This window comes from Lithobates pipiens, unplaced genomic scaffold, assembly GCF_037356315.1.
Source record: "Lithobates pipiens isolate NorthernLeopardFrog02 unplaced genomic scaffold, aLitPip1_a1.2 Scaffold_8, whole genome shotgun sequence".
Lineage (NCBI taxonomy): Eukaryota > Metazoa > Chordata > Amphibia > Anura > Ranidae > Lithobates > Lithobates pipiens.
The window spans coordinates 247047412-247062271 of record NW_027507903.1 but is presented as its reverse complement, the minus strand read 5'-3'; the positions used below and the strand labels follow the sequence as shown (position 1 = coordinate 247062271).

Sequence of the window (14860 nt, the reverse complement as noted above, 5' to 3'; positions counted from 1 at the left end):
ATTTCGGATTTTAGGTGCTAAAAGCGGTACAATTATTTTGCATGAAATTTGCTCAGTTGCAGAATTGTCACTGTCACTACTTTTGAATATTTGATGATGGATCTCCCCACAAATCGCTATCGCTCAATTCTGCGAGTGATTACAATTTATTAATCGCCGTTTTCTAGCTGGTCTAAAATCATTTTTGATGTAAAGGGACAGTTTTGGTTGCTATGGACAATCTCCAGTTTCCAGGCATAAAGAACAGTTTTTATATCATAAAACTGCATGCAGGACACTGGGCAGAGCACTAGGGACAAAGGGGATGTGAAATAATTACATACAGTATAATGTAATCTTACAGATTACATTGCTGTATGTATACTGTGTGTTTCACTTTTTGAATTTGGCGCCGTTCTCCATCCCCTTGCGTCGCAACGCTCGCAGGGAGCGGAGATCGGCTCCGTGATGAATCGAGCAGAGGACGGCTCGCTCGTAGAGCGGGGGGAACATCGCTGGATCCAAGGTAAGTAAACCTCCTCCCGGATTTAGCGATGCGGTCCCGAGTCTGGCTCAGGGTTACCGCTTTTGGTATAAAACTTACACCCCAAGCCAGGCTCAAGAATACCACCAGGGGGGTTAATACCCACTGGAGGTTCCACCCCCCCTTATCACATATGCCTAATTGTCATCCTCAACCATCTGGCAATTGTCCGTCTAGATGCTCTGGATCCCTCCTTGGACCCCGAGAATAAAAAAAAAAAAAAAAAATAAAAAAAAAAAAAAGAGGAGTCAGACTTCCAAATATTGTAGGACGCACCTCCTAACGTCTAAACTAGGAAAAATACGTTCCTGTTCCCTCTCAGGATTTTAACAAAAGTGAGTAACAATCTCCTGAACCCTGTGAAATTCAGAGGCTAGTTTTGGCAAAAAACGCCGGATCCGTTTTAAAAACTACACAGTTTGGGAAAAACCAGAAAAAAAAAAAAAAGGGAGCTCTCACTGAGAGAGCTTCTAGTTCACTCACTCTCCTAGCCGTAGTGTTCGCTACCAAAAACACAGTTTTGAGAGTGATCCCTTTCAATGTGCAGGCTCCCAATGGCTCAAAGGGCTCCCCTGTGAGGTCCTCCCGCCACTCTTCCCGGGCCTCCAGTCCCACCGTGTGATCTGATCCGCCACTTTCGCTGGCTATAGTGAGACTGGAAGGAAGCCAGAAACGGCTTTGATCCAGTTTTCTTTGTGTAAACATGGAAAGCGACGTCACTTCCAGTTTACTTGGCTGCCAATGGCGCAATTAAAAAAAATAAAATAATGGTGTTCAAAATCAGTTTTTGGCGATCTGAATACTTTGCAGTACAAAAGGAGGGAGACATTTTTTAAAGGTGTCCCCGGCCCAGCACAGAAAACACACACGTAAATCACGACTGCATATGTAAACGGTGTTCAAATCACACGTGAGGCATCGCCGCGATTGTCAGAGCGAGAGCAATAACTCTAGCACTAGAACTCATCTAACTCTAACCCGGTAACAGTTTTTTTTTGTTTTGTTTTTTAACCACTTCAATACAGGGCACTTTCACCCCCTTCCTTCCCAGCCCAATTTTCAGCTTTCAGCGCTCTAGCGCTTTCAGTGACAATTGCGCGGTCATGCTACACTGTACCCAAATGAAATTGTTATAATTTTGTTCGCACAAATAGAGCTTTATTTTGGTGTTATTTATTCACGACTCCGTTTTTTTTTTTTTTGTGATATAAGCGCAAAAAAAGCGGAAATTTGGGAAAAAAACAATATTTTCTTTTTTCTATTTGAAAAGAAATCCAATAAAATCAAATTTTGTCATAAATTTAAGCCAAAATGTATTCTGCTACATGTTTTTGGTAAAAAAAATTCCGTTAAGTGTATAATAATTGGTTTGTGTGATCACGGACATATGTACGCAAATGATCATGTACATATGTGTGCAGGTGATCACGTACATATGTGTGCAGATAATCATTGGGACATGTGATTTTAGTGGGACATATGTGGGGGACATGTTTTTATTATTAGGGACATGTGTTTTTATTATTTGGGGACATGTATGTTTTGGGGACATGTGTGTTTTGGGGACATATGTGGGGACTGTGTTTTCACTGTGTGGTGTGTTGTGTGTTTACACTACACTGATGATCAGTGAGTAAAAAGCTGTGAAAAGCAGCCCATACTCACTGATCATCAGCCGGCTGCAGCGTTCTGCTCTCCTCTTCTCAGCGGTGACTTCCGTGTGAGGAGAGGAGAGCCGATTGCCTAGCAACCGGCTGTTTGTTTACATCACATGACGGCCGTGATTGGACACGGCCGTCATGTGATCAGGAGGGCCAATCACAGAGCCCTCCTGCCGATCTGAGATGTGCCGTGTCCGGGTGACACGAGCACATCGGGATCGCGCCGCTGCGCGGGCGCGGGCGCGCGCGATCCCGCTGCTCCTGAATGACGTTCCTGAACGTCCTATCAGGAGCAGGCGGCTCCCACCCGGCCGTATATATACATTGGCCGGGTGGGAAGTGGTTAAAGTGCTACCTATGGAGATTTTTTAGGTACCATAGTTTGTAGCCATTCCACAAGTGTGCGCAATTTCAAAGCGTGACATGTTAGGTATGCATTTACTCGGTGCAACATCTTTCACATTAAATAAAAAACAGTAAAGTTAGCCTTTTTTTTTTTTTTTTTACATGAAAGTGTACTTTTTCGCATGAAATTGCATTTGATAGGCCGCCGCGCAAATAGTGTGTCATAAAATATTGCAACGATTGGCAATAATATTATATATATTTATTATGTTTGGGGGTTCCAAGTAATTTTCTAGCAAAAAATATGGATTTTAAGTAGGGATGCACCGAATGGGTTTTTTGGTGCCGAAACCGACACCGAAAATGAAAAATACACTAGGCCGAAAACCGAAACCGATACCGAAACAGCACCGATACCGAAAATGACTGTTTTTAAAAAATATTTTTGTACAGGAGACGGTCAGAGACTGGGGAACGTGGTACAGGAGACGGTCAGAGACTGGGGAACGTGGTACAGGAGACGGTCAGAGACTGGGGAACGTGGTACAGGAGACGGTCAGAGACTGGGGAACGTGGTACAGGAGACGGTCAGAGACTGGGGAACGTGGTACAGGAGACGGTCAGAGACTGGGGAACGTGGTACAGGAGACGGTCAGAGACTGGGGAACGTGGTACAGGAGACGGTCAGAGACTGGGGAACGTGGTACAGGAGACGGTCAGAGACTGGGGACGTGGTACAGGAGGCATCCCCCATTGCAGGCCAGTGTGTCCCCCATTGCAGGCCAGTGTGTCCCCCATTGCAGGCCAGTGTGTCCCCCATTGCAGGCCAGTGTGTCCCCCCATTGCAGGCCAGTGTGTCCCCCTGTGTGTCCCCTTTTGTTGCAGCCTGTGTGTCCCCTTTTGTTGCAGCCTGTGTGTCCCCTTTTGTTGCAGCCTGTGTGTCCCCTTTTGTTGCAGCCTGTGTGTCCCCTTTTGTTGCAGCCTGTGTAGGGAAGAGAGCCGCCTCTGCCGCCTGTTTGATCACAGTACCGGGAACATCACAGCTTTCATTTCAATAGCTGTGTGTTCCCGGCCGCGCGCCGTCACGCGCAGCCCCTCCCCCTTGTCCGGGCACTTTGATAGACAGATCATCCGTCCAATCCTGCGGATGATCTGTCTATCTAAGTGCCCGGACAAATGGGAGGGGCTGCGTGTGACGGCGCGTGGCCGGGAACACACAGCTATTGAAATGAAAGCTGTGATGTTCCCGGCGCTGTGATCAAACAAGCGGCGGAGGAGGCTCTCCTGCGCTATACACCCCCCCATGATGGGCGTCACCAGGGCGGGGGGCGGAGCCCCGCCCCCACCCAGGCCACGCCCCATTTTCGGCTCCATTATCGGCCGTTTTTCTCTTTCGGCAAATTGCCGAAAAGGGCATTTTCGGCCGAAATTTCGGTGCATCACTAATTTTAAGATCCCTTTCACATTGGGGCGCTTTGCAGGCGCTACAGCACTAAAAATAGCGCCTGCAAAGCTTTACCATCAATTTTGCAGCGCTATTCGGTGCTGATGCACCCACTGCCCCAGTGTGAAAGGGGCCTAACTTGCAAGCTACAAAATGTCAGAAACAGGCTTAGACATGAAAGGGTTTTTAATAAAGGAATTGTCAAAAACTGTATTGTGGTTTTTACTTTGACACTTTTTTGGGCGAATGGGTAGGGATACAATGTGGGGGGCCCCAACCTACACTTTTTTTTCTTTTTTTTTTTTACATTTGGCGTGGAGTTCCCCTTAAAATCTTTACCAGCCCAAGGGGCCTAGTATGGACTTGGGGGGCGAACCCATGCTATATATCACACCAACTAGCCTGCCTTTAGCTAACCTCTCTGGTTCATTACACTATGTACGGCCGCCCTGTAAGCAGCATTATACAGTGTGGGGCGTGGACTTAGCCCCTTGAGCCACGATTGGCTAAATGCACACTACCTTTGGCCAATCATGGCTCTCACAGCAGAGTGTGCTGCGATTGGCCAAAACACGCAGGTCAGTGGCTAATCATTAATGCACTACGATTCTAATTTATTCTAATTATGGGGCATTCCGCGGCTCTCGAATTTGCCGCAAACGTCCCATAATGTTCGGTATTCGCTGAACGGACGAATGCCGCAGGTTGAGCACCCATGCAGAGTGTATGGTCTATGGCAGGCATCAATAAATGGCAGATTGCGGTTAGGATACAGACTGAGTCACTGTCCCATCCGGGCCACTTCGGTCCTGCCATTTAGGAGCAGATTTGTCTTCCCCGACTCCACTGCTGTCCCTATCACAGCGACAGTCACTGGGGAAAAAGCCGTTCCGAACAGGGAGCATAAGGCACAGAAGCATTAAATAGAGGGTGGAAGGGAGAGCTGCACGTGTGGCGATTGGTTGCTAGGATGCTGGGCAGTCCAACTCTCCCAATCAAAATTGATTTGTCATGCTGCTAGCATTCGCTGAGAGAACCCAGACCCAACAATGCAGATGAGCTGAAAGAAACTATCAAAGAAACCTGGGCTTCCCTACAACCTCAGCAGTGCCACAGGTTGATTGTATCCATGCCACACCACATCGATTCAGTAATTCATGGAAAAAGAGCCCCAAGTATTGAGTGCATACTATACTGTACATGGACATACTTTTTCAGTATTAATAATTTTTTTTATTGGTCTTATGTAATATTCGAATTTTCTGAGATTCTGAATTTTGGGTTTTCACTAGCTGTAAACCAAAATAAAATAAAGAAATGCTTGAAATATATCATTCTGTGTGTAAATGCATCTATATAAGATATAAAAGTTTCATTTTTTGAATTGAATTACTGAAAAACCTTTGATGATATTCTAAAATTAATGAGATGCACCTGTGTATGTTTGTTTAGGGTAGAAGTTAAGAACAGTCGGAAAAAAAGAAGGATTAACACATGAAGTAAACTAATTTCAGAAGCTGGGAAACACAGAGGCTGCCACTACTGACTTTTTTTTTTAATACAGGGGGTCCCCAACTTACGAACCACTCCTACTTACGAACAGGGCTCTGTGGGGACCCTCTTCCATTCTGCATGGACAATCTGCCATACTGCGCATGCGCGGCCAGACTGAGCCTCAGGAAATGTCAGAAACGTCCGTAATTTGCCGTGCCTGGACCGAACGGCATGTGATGGAACATTGGAAATGGCCGTAATTGTGGTTCGGCGCATGAGCGGCCAGAGGGAGCCTCTGAAAATGACGGAAATGTCTGTAATTTGCTGTGCATGTGCTGAACGGCATTTGACGGGACATCGAAAATTACCATAATTGTTCTGCGCATGCCCCGCTGACTTAGGCACATTTCCGGATTACAAAAACAGGAGGAAAGTCCCTAACACTTGGAGCACAAGTGGCAGCGGATACCTGTCAGAATCAAGAGCTTGCCTTTTTTGGCAGAGTTGTGCTTTAAGTGTCTGGTTCCTATGTACCTTAAATGATTTAAAAAAAAAAAAAAAAAACTTTAGTGTAATCATATGAATGCCACCTTAGATTTACATAGGTATTCTTTAATTTTTTATTATGCTTCACTTAAAATTTTAATTAAGTGTTACGAAAATTGACACATTAAATATGCATTCTGACATTTACTATATAAAAGTCTTTACAAGCTCTTCTAGCTGCTTAGAAATAGCAGTTGTGTGTTCTAAGCACAATTCCTGGACTAAGGAGATACCTCTGGTTAGAAGTACTCTGAATCCAAATCAGTACAACTAACTTTCATTGCTGACTTTAGCAGAACCAGGAAAATTTGTATTTGAATGTGGCAGCACTTCATTATAGGATGCCAACTACTGTTTTAGTCTCAGTAAAACAAATTATTCCAATTTATAAACAAAACATATAATGTTGACTTTTACAGGTCACGTTAATATAATTGGTAAAGTAAATTATTCCGCTTGTACATATTTGGGCAAGGTTATTATAGTTCCTTAACTATTAGTGGAATTTTCAAATGACTTGTTGCAAAATAAAAATTGAAGACTATTTACTGATACAATATAATAAAGAAAAAAAAATGCAGTTTATCATATTAGAAAAATCATAATAGCTATTGGCCGAGTCATAATTTTTTGTGGCGTCAGTGTGACAAAAGCCATCTCACAATATACACATGAGCTCTGCTATTAGCAATAACTCAGCAAACCTCAGACAAAAATCATATGAAATGCAACAAGACAGCAACAATAGACATCTATTCCGAATAGTCCCTCTTCACATGAATCATTTACTTTATGGGTCAGGCAGGCATGCAAACCAAGGCCTTCTGAAAAGGGGAATGAAGTAGAGCATTAACAAGACACATTTTACTGACCTGTGTGTAGCCATTCTTAAATAGGCATACATTTTACATTTTATCATCAGCATGCAACAAGATCATTCACTAATAGAATTGTTTAGCCTACCCTTTGAAATCACTTTTTTGTTAAATCCCTTTTGTGATAGAGTAGAAAAGCCAGAATGCAGTTAAAGATCCATATTTAAAAGGTTATTTACTAAAAGGTAAATACATCCAACATGACAAGGACGCTAATGCATTGCGCCCATTAGGCCTTAATCATGAGTCATCCTGGTCATGCTGCATGTATTTGCCTTTAAGCTTTGAATACAGAGCTTTAGCTTTGTGGAAGCTTCTATTTGGAAACTGTTTGTGGGCAGACAGGCGCCCTTTCTGGTGGCCGAAAGCTGCCGAGAATGGCTGAAAGCCGTCTTGAAGAGCCGAAGGCGGCCGAAAGCCGCCCAGAGGCTCAGAACTGCGGGGGATCGGCGTATAACACGCACCCGCGATTTTCTTCTGCTTTTAAGGGGAAAAAAGTGTGTGTTATACGCAGATAAATATGATATATATCTATCTATCCACAGGCTGCTGGCTCCAGGGATCTGAGCATCATATACCACAAGTCTTCAGGGAAGACCCAGAACGCATGTACTGCCAACCCACACACATTTATTTTGTAAAGCTCTGGGCAAACTGTTGGCACATAACAACAATACATTATTATATTATAATAATGTGCACTAGCCAAGAAACAATATTGTTTACAAGTTGCCATAGTATTGACAACATGTAAACAATATGATTCTCCATGCAGAGCACTCAGGGGGTTGATGGCACATGGGCTGCCAGCGCTCTAGCCAGGTGTGTGACCTGGTATGCTGCAGTGGAGTGGCAGATCATAGCGGAACAGGCCTGGATTAGCTGAGCAAATATGTTTGAGGATGAGGCCTGGTTCACATCTATGCATTTTTCAGCGTGTTCAGTTTTGTAGAAATGCACCACAGTCCATTAAACTTGGTTTCCTATGGGTCATGTTCCCATCTCTGCATTTTCGTTCGGTAAATATCAGGGGGTGCTGGGGGGCCTGCTGAAAACAGGAGTTTTTTTTTATCTTAATGCATTAAAGTAAAAAACCTTCAGCCTTTACAACCACTTTAAGCCTAGTACACACAACTGTCGGGCAGCATTCAGCCCATTTGTACTGGAGTCGGGTCAGCCAGCTTCTGTCGGAAGACCGAAAAAGGTCTGCTGGTTAGCTGAGAGCGCTGACCGGAGTGTTCTGGCGGGGTGCCTGTCACAATTGAACACCAAGGGAGATCGCTGTACCAATGTCAGACAGTACTCCCAAGCTGTCAGTTTTTTTTTGGGGGGGGGGGGGGGGGGGGTTCAGCTCAGCCCTGGTGCATTACACGAAAAAAAATAAAAAAAAATAAAAAACCTACTGGTGTGTACAAGACTTTAGAGAGGAGAGTGTAGGGACTTCACATTGAGCCAGGAAATTAATAAGGATGAGTTAAGGTTTGGTCTGAACCAGGATTCAAAATCACTCCCGTCCAATCAGCACCATATATGTGGCCATATTAGGTCAATAATGTCATGAGAATCTGTGTGTCTGTACATGTAGCGACGTGAGTACATGCGAGACATGGAATACCCTGACCACAGTTTACTGGGTGGCAGTGGATGGGAATGACAGCTCCCCTCTGGGTCCAGTAAAAACCCAAGCTCGGACAAAACTAGAGCTCATCCTTAAAGGCGTTGTAAAGGCACAAGGTTTTCTATCTGTCAGGGCTGGGCTCAGCCCTCCCTTCCCAGAGCTCAGATGTTGGTTAATTGCCAATACACTTCATTCCACAGTGACTCACCTGATGATCATATCCTGCTCGACAATCAGCCTACTAGCATCACATCTCCTTTGCCTTTCTCAAATAATACAGATACTCTCTGCTGTGTTTTCCTGTTAAATACTTTTGCCTGGCTGACTTCCCTTCTGGTTCCTGGTCCAGTTGGCTGCCTCTGACTATGCTCATCTCTGGATTCCTGTTTTACTGGCTTGTTCTGACTACTTTCTCTGGTTACCAAACCCTGGCTATATTTTGCCTACATTTGCACGGTTTGTACCATTGATTAAAGTGCGATTTTTACTGCACTTCTGTCTCAGTCTGATTCATGGTTCCCGACATTTCTATGCATTAAGATAAAAAGCCTTTTGTGTGCAGCAACTACCCTCTTACCGGAGGTCCTCTCTGTCCAGCAATGTCCATGATTGTCTCAGCCGCTTGAGATTCTCCTTCCGGATTGGCTGAGACACAGCAGCGGCACCATTGGCTCCCACTGCTGTCAAAGTCAGCTAGCCAATCAGGGGAGAGAGGGGGTGCAGCCAGGCCAGGGCTCTGTGTCTGCTTGCTGTGGGGGCACTGAACAAGAGGAAGGGGCCATAAGCAACAAAGAAGAGGAGGATCCGGGGCTGCTATGTTCAAATCCACTGCAACAGAGCAAGTATAACATGTTTTTTTTCCCTATAAAAATAAAACACAAGACTTTACAATTACTTTAAGCCTCGTAAACACAGCCCAAACATCGGGCGGTATTTGCCTGATTAATAGAAACTGGCCAATATTCAGCCCGTATGTCCAGCAGCCGGTCCAGCTTATTCCAAAGAGACATGACCAGAAAGGGTCCGCTGATTGGCATCCATAAGCGTTCTCAGCCAAAGGCTGAGAACGCTTACAGGTGTGTTCTGGTGGGGAGCTGTCCCCCGGTCAGAACAGCTCAGTTGGGGAAATTGTTGTACTAACAATCGGGTTATAAGTACAGCAGCTCTTCCCAAGCTTAATTTTTTTTATTCAGCCCACTGGGTTGAACGAAAAAAATAAAAAAATAAAAAAATAAAAAACAACCTGCTAGTGTGTACCAGGCTTTAGTAAATAATACACGTCACGAGTTCGGTAACACTTTGTGCGATTACCGGTTTTCCACATTGGATAAAAGGGAGGTCACTGATAGGACACATAAAATCATCTTCTATGGGTCTCATTCACACAACGCTAGTGTTATGTACAATCTAATGAATGGCAACGCATGTCACCGAGCAAAACAAGAATGAACTGTCACTACGTGATACTTCAAATAAAGTTAGAAAAATGTAAAAAGTAAGCAGTGCTATGAGCGTTTTAGCTCCTTGCTGAGCTCATATCGACAGCCACCTGTCTAGTAATATGCTCCTCATTACCATGCAGGCTAGTGTGAACAAGGCCTCATTTTAGAGTTCTGCTTTTGAATTGTCATCTTGTAACATTTTGCTGAACGTCGGGATGAAAAAAAAAAAATGATTTTCTAAATACAAGAGGTAGAAGTATTCATACTTGAATCTTGGTGTGCTTTGTATATTTCTTCCAAATCTGTGCAGTAATCCAGTGTGAAACTTTGCCACTCTGCAGAGCTTCCTGTAATAAAGACTGGTCACTGCTGCTCTCTCCTCATGCAGGGTGACTGGTCATGCCCCCAGCCATTCCTGTAGTTTTCTGCAGGCAGCATGTAGTGGGTGGAGGCTGCTGGGCGCCTCCCACAGCTTTGTACAGAATCTTTAAGATTTCACTGTGACTTTACAAAGTAATAAAGTTTGCAAAGGCATTTTGTGCATGCAAATTGGATTTATAGCCTTTATGGATGTTGAGGTATATATTTAAAGTGTTGGGTCACCTTTACAGAAAATCTGTAAAGGTGAGCTAACACCAGACCTCATTCCCACCCACCACCGTATTTGCAAGATAATGACACTGCAATCTAAGGGGTCCAGAGGTACAGATAGTCAGCGCGGAACATATTCCAGAGGGTAGTATTGGCGGCATTAGTGGTAGGTTGACTAAAGCACATAAACCCAAGGTAAGTATAGTAACAAGTGTTAGTTGCAATCTCAGAACACCCAATAAGAGGATAGTATGCGACCGGTCTAAACTACATGGCATGTTCACCAATGCCAGGAGCCTACCGAGCAAGATAGGTGAACTAGAGATACTGTTGTACAAGGAGGATTTGGATTTTGTTGGAATTTCAGAGACCTGGTTCAACAGCTCTCATGACTGGCTGGCAAGCATCCAAGGGTATTGCAGGGATAGAGATGGTAAAAAAGGGAGAGGGTATGTCTATATATCAGGCATAATGTACAAGTGAAAGAGATGCGATCACTAAGGGAATTAGGGAGGAGGTGGAATCCATATGGGTAGAGCTCCAAAAGGGATGAAGGGGAAAATACTGGGAGTATGCTATAGGCCCCCAACCCAAGAGAGGCAGCAAAGGTGCACCTCTTATCACAATTTGGATTAGCAGCAAGGATGGGAAGTGTCATCATAATGGGGGATTTTAATTATCCAGACAGACTGGGCGGAGGGAACCTCGCCAGTTCCTAAATGTCTTGCAAGACAATTTCATGGGTCAGATGGTAGACGCACCAACTAGAAATAAAAAGTGTTATAGATCCAATTACCAACAATACAGACTTGATCATGGATGTGGAAAGCAAAGGAGAAGGCCTTCAAAAAATACAAGGTTGCGGGATTATCATCAGCATTCAGACTTTATAAAGAATACAACAAGAAATGTAAGGGTGCAATTAGGGCATTTAAGATAAAATCGGAGGAAAGAAAAAAAAATCCCAAGAAATTTTTAAGTATGTAAACAGTAAAAAAAAGGGGAGGACAGACCATATTGGCCCCATAAAAAAAATGAGGAAGGACATCTGGTTACAAAGGATGGGGAGGTGGCGAAGGTATTGCATTTATTCTTCTCCTCAGTCTTTGAGGGAATCGGGGGGGGGGGGGGCCTTTAATAACCCAAACTGTAGTGCTTATCCTCATGACACATCACAGGAAGCACCCTCATAGCTAACAGCGAACAGAATTAGAATTAGCCTTGGGAAACGTAACATTAATAACTCACCGGGACCGGATAAATTGCACCCAAGGGTACTTAGGGAACTCAGGTCAAGTATTTTCCAGACCATTGTTCCTAATTTTTACTGACAGTCTACTGACTGAAAATGGTACCAGCGGATTGGAGAAAAGCCAATGTAGTACAAATATTTAAAAAGGGCCCAAAATACATCCCTGGGAATTACAGACCAGTTAGCCTGACATCAATAGTATGCAAGCTCTTGGAGGGGATGATAAAGGAATACATAAAAAATGTTAGTAATGATAACAGTATCATTAGCAGTAATCAGCATGGATTCACGAAGAACCGCTCTTGCCAAACCAATGTTTTAACCCATGAGGAAGTGAGTTGCCATCTAGATGAAGGAAGGCCGTAGACGTGGTGTATCTAAATTTTGTAAAAGCATTTCCCCATGAACGTTTACTGTACAAAATAAGGTCCATAGGGTGAGTACATAGATTTAAACCTGGCTACAAGGGCGAGAGGGTAATGATAAATGGAGAATACTCTTAAATAGTCAGGGGTGGGTAGTGGGGTCCCACAGCGCTGTCCTTTAATTTATTCATAAACAACCTGGAGGATGGGGTAAACAGTTCAATCTCTGTATTTGCGGATGATACTAAGCTAAGCAGGACAATAACATCACTGCAGGATGTGGAAACCTTGCAAGAAGATCTGAACAAATTAATGGGGTGAGCAACTACATAGCAAACAAAGTTTAACCACGTTAGCCCAGAAAGAATTTGCCCCATTCCTGACCAGACCATTTTTTGTGATGGGGCACCGCTTCTAATTAACTGACAATTGCGCGGTTGTGCGATGTTATACCCAAACTAAATTTATGTTCTTTTTTTTCCCTGCAAATAGAGCTTTCTTTTGGTGGTATTTGATCACCTCTGCAGTTTTTATTTTTTGCACTATAAAACAAAAAAAAAAAAAAAAAAGGAAGAAGAGCGAGAGTTTTAAAAAAAATAAATAAAAAATTATATATATTTTGTGCTATGATATATATCCCGAAAAAAATTGTCTTCATTCGTTTAGGCTGATTATGTAGTCTTCTACATTTTTTTTTTTGCCAAAAATAACACACTGCAATAAGCGTATATTGATTGGTTTGCGCAAAAGTTACAGTTTCTACAAAATAGATTTATGGCATTTTTTTTTTTTTCATAGTAATGGTGGTGATTTGCAATTTTTAATCGGGACTGCAACATTGCGACGGGCATATCAGACACTTTACACTTTTTTGAGACCAGTGACATTTATACAGCGATCAGAGCTAAAAATAGCCACTGTATAAATGTCACCGGCAGGGAAGGGGTTAACACTAGGGGGCAATCAAGGGATTAACTGTGTTCCCTATGTGCATTTCTAACTGTGGAGGAAATGTGGCCGATTAGAGGAGACAGATCATGGTTCCTACTTAGTAGACACACAGATCTCGGTTCTCGCTCTCACGAGCGATCGTGGGTGCCTGGCGGTCATCACGCCCACAGGGCATGCGCATCTGCCCCGGGGATACACTGCAGGCGGACAGCACAACGTCTTAAAGAGCCAACATACAGCTATGAAGGCTCGCGCAGCTGTGCCACAGTATAAATGCAGCAGCTGGTTGGAAAGTGGTTAAAGTAGAAAAATGTAAAATAATGCATTTGTGTGGCAAAAAAATGAAGGCAATCTATACACTGGGGGAGAACCTCTGGGGGAATCTAGGATGTTGAAGGACCTGGGGGTCCTAGTAGATGATAGCAGCAGCTTGGGATTGCATGCCATTGCTGAGCCTAACAAAGCAAACAGAATATTGGCATGCATGAAAAAAAAAAAAAAAAAAAAAAAAAGGAGGAATTAACTCCAGGGATAAAGTGATCATTCTCCCGCTCTACACAACTCTGGTCTGGCTGCACCTAGAGTATGTTGTCTAGTTCTGGGCACCAGTACTCAGGAAGGATGTACTGGAAATGAAGCGAGTACAAAGAAGGGCAACAAAGCTAATAAAGGGTCTGGAGGATATTAGTTATGAGGAAAGCACTGAACTTTTTCTCTCTGGAGAAGAGACGCTTGAGAGGGGATATGATTTCAATTTACAAATGTATTGGTGACCCCACAATAGGGATAAAACTTTGAGGAAGGGAGTTTAACAAGATACTTGGCCACTCATTAAATCTGGAGGAAAGAAAAGGTTTAACCATAATAGAGGTCTCTTTACTGTAACAGTGGCCAGGATGTGGAATTCCCTTCCACAGGCGGTGGTCTCAGTGGTGAGGGGGGGGGGGGGGTGGGGCAACAATAGTTTTAAAAAACGATTAGATAAGCACCTGAACGACCGCAACATACAGGTATATACAAGGCAATACTGACTTATAATCACACACATAGTTTGGACTTAATGGACTTGTGTCTTTTTTTCAACCTCACCTACTATGTATAAAACAAATTATGCAATTATGGCTGGCAAAAGAGCTCTCTGCTTCCACTCACTGTGCCTGACTAGCGGTCTCCACCCCACAACACAAGAGTCCTTCCATGTAGATAAAGTTGGCAACCAGGTAAGGATTAATTAAAAATGTCATCCAAGTATACATGTTCCAAACAAAGCCGACACTAACGCATTTCAGCCTATCAAGGCCTTACCCATGGTTACCTCCTGCAAGCCTGGGGGGGGGGGGGGGGGGGGGGGCGGGGGTCAGTGTTGGGTAACCCTTTCAAAAAATATTTCTGTAAAAGGTGCACTTTAAAGGTTTAATGAACAGTTGAGCTTTTTTTTTTTTCTTCTTTTAACCCCTTGGAACCGACACCTCCTGGTGTTTAAGATCATGTGACCGCCATTATTTTTTGGGGGGGGGGGTCACATGATTGGAAAGCTCCTGATCGCAAACAGCTTTTGTGAGCCTTCCGTTAGCTGCCGGTAACTGTGCCTGGAGAGCGCTCACAGCTGTATACCACCAAAACACGCAAATATGCGGCCGCTCAGCGCCAAGGGCCCCCCCGAGCAGCCGCATATCTGCGTGCACCCGGTGCCAACAGGTGAACCAGGTTTAGCTGAAGTTTCTCTTTAAAATGGAACTCCAGTTTACACCTA

At 43.8% G+C, this 14860-nt stretch overlaps 1 protein-coding gene across 1 annotated transcript in view; it reads right to left on the bottom strand.

Moving 5' to 3' along the window:
* The window catches only part of GRIP1 (glutamate receptor interacting protein 1), an 837005-nt gene that overhangs the window by 821093 nt on the left and 1052 nt on the right, over positions 1 to 14860 (bottom strand). The window lies entirely within an intron of this gene.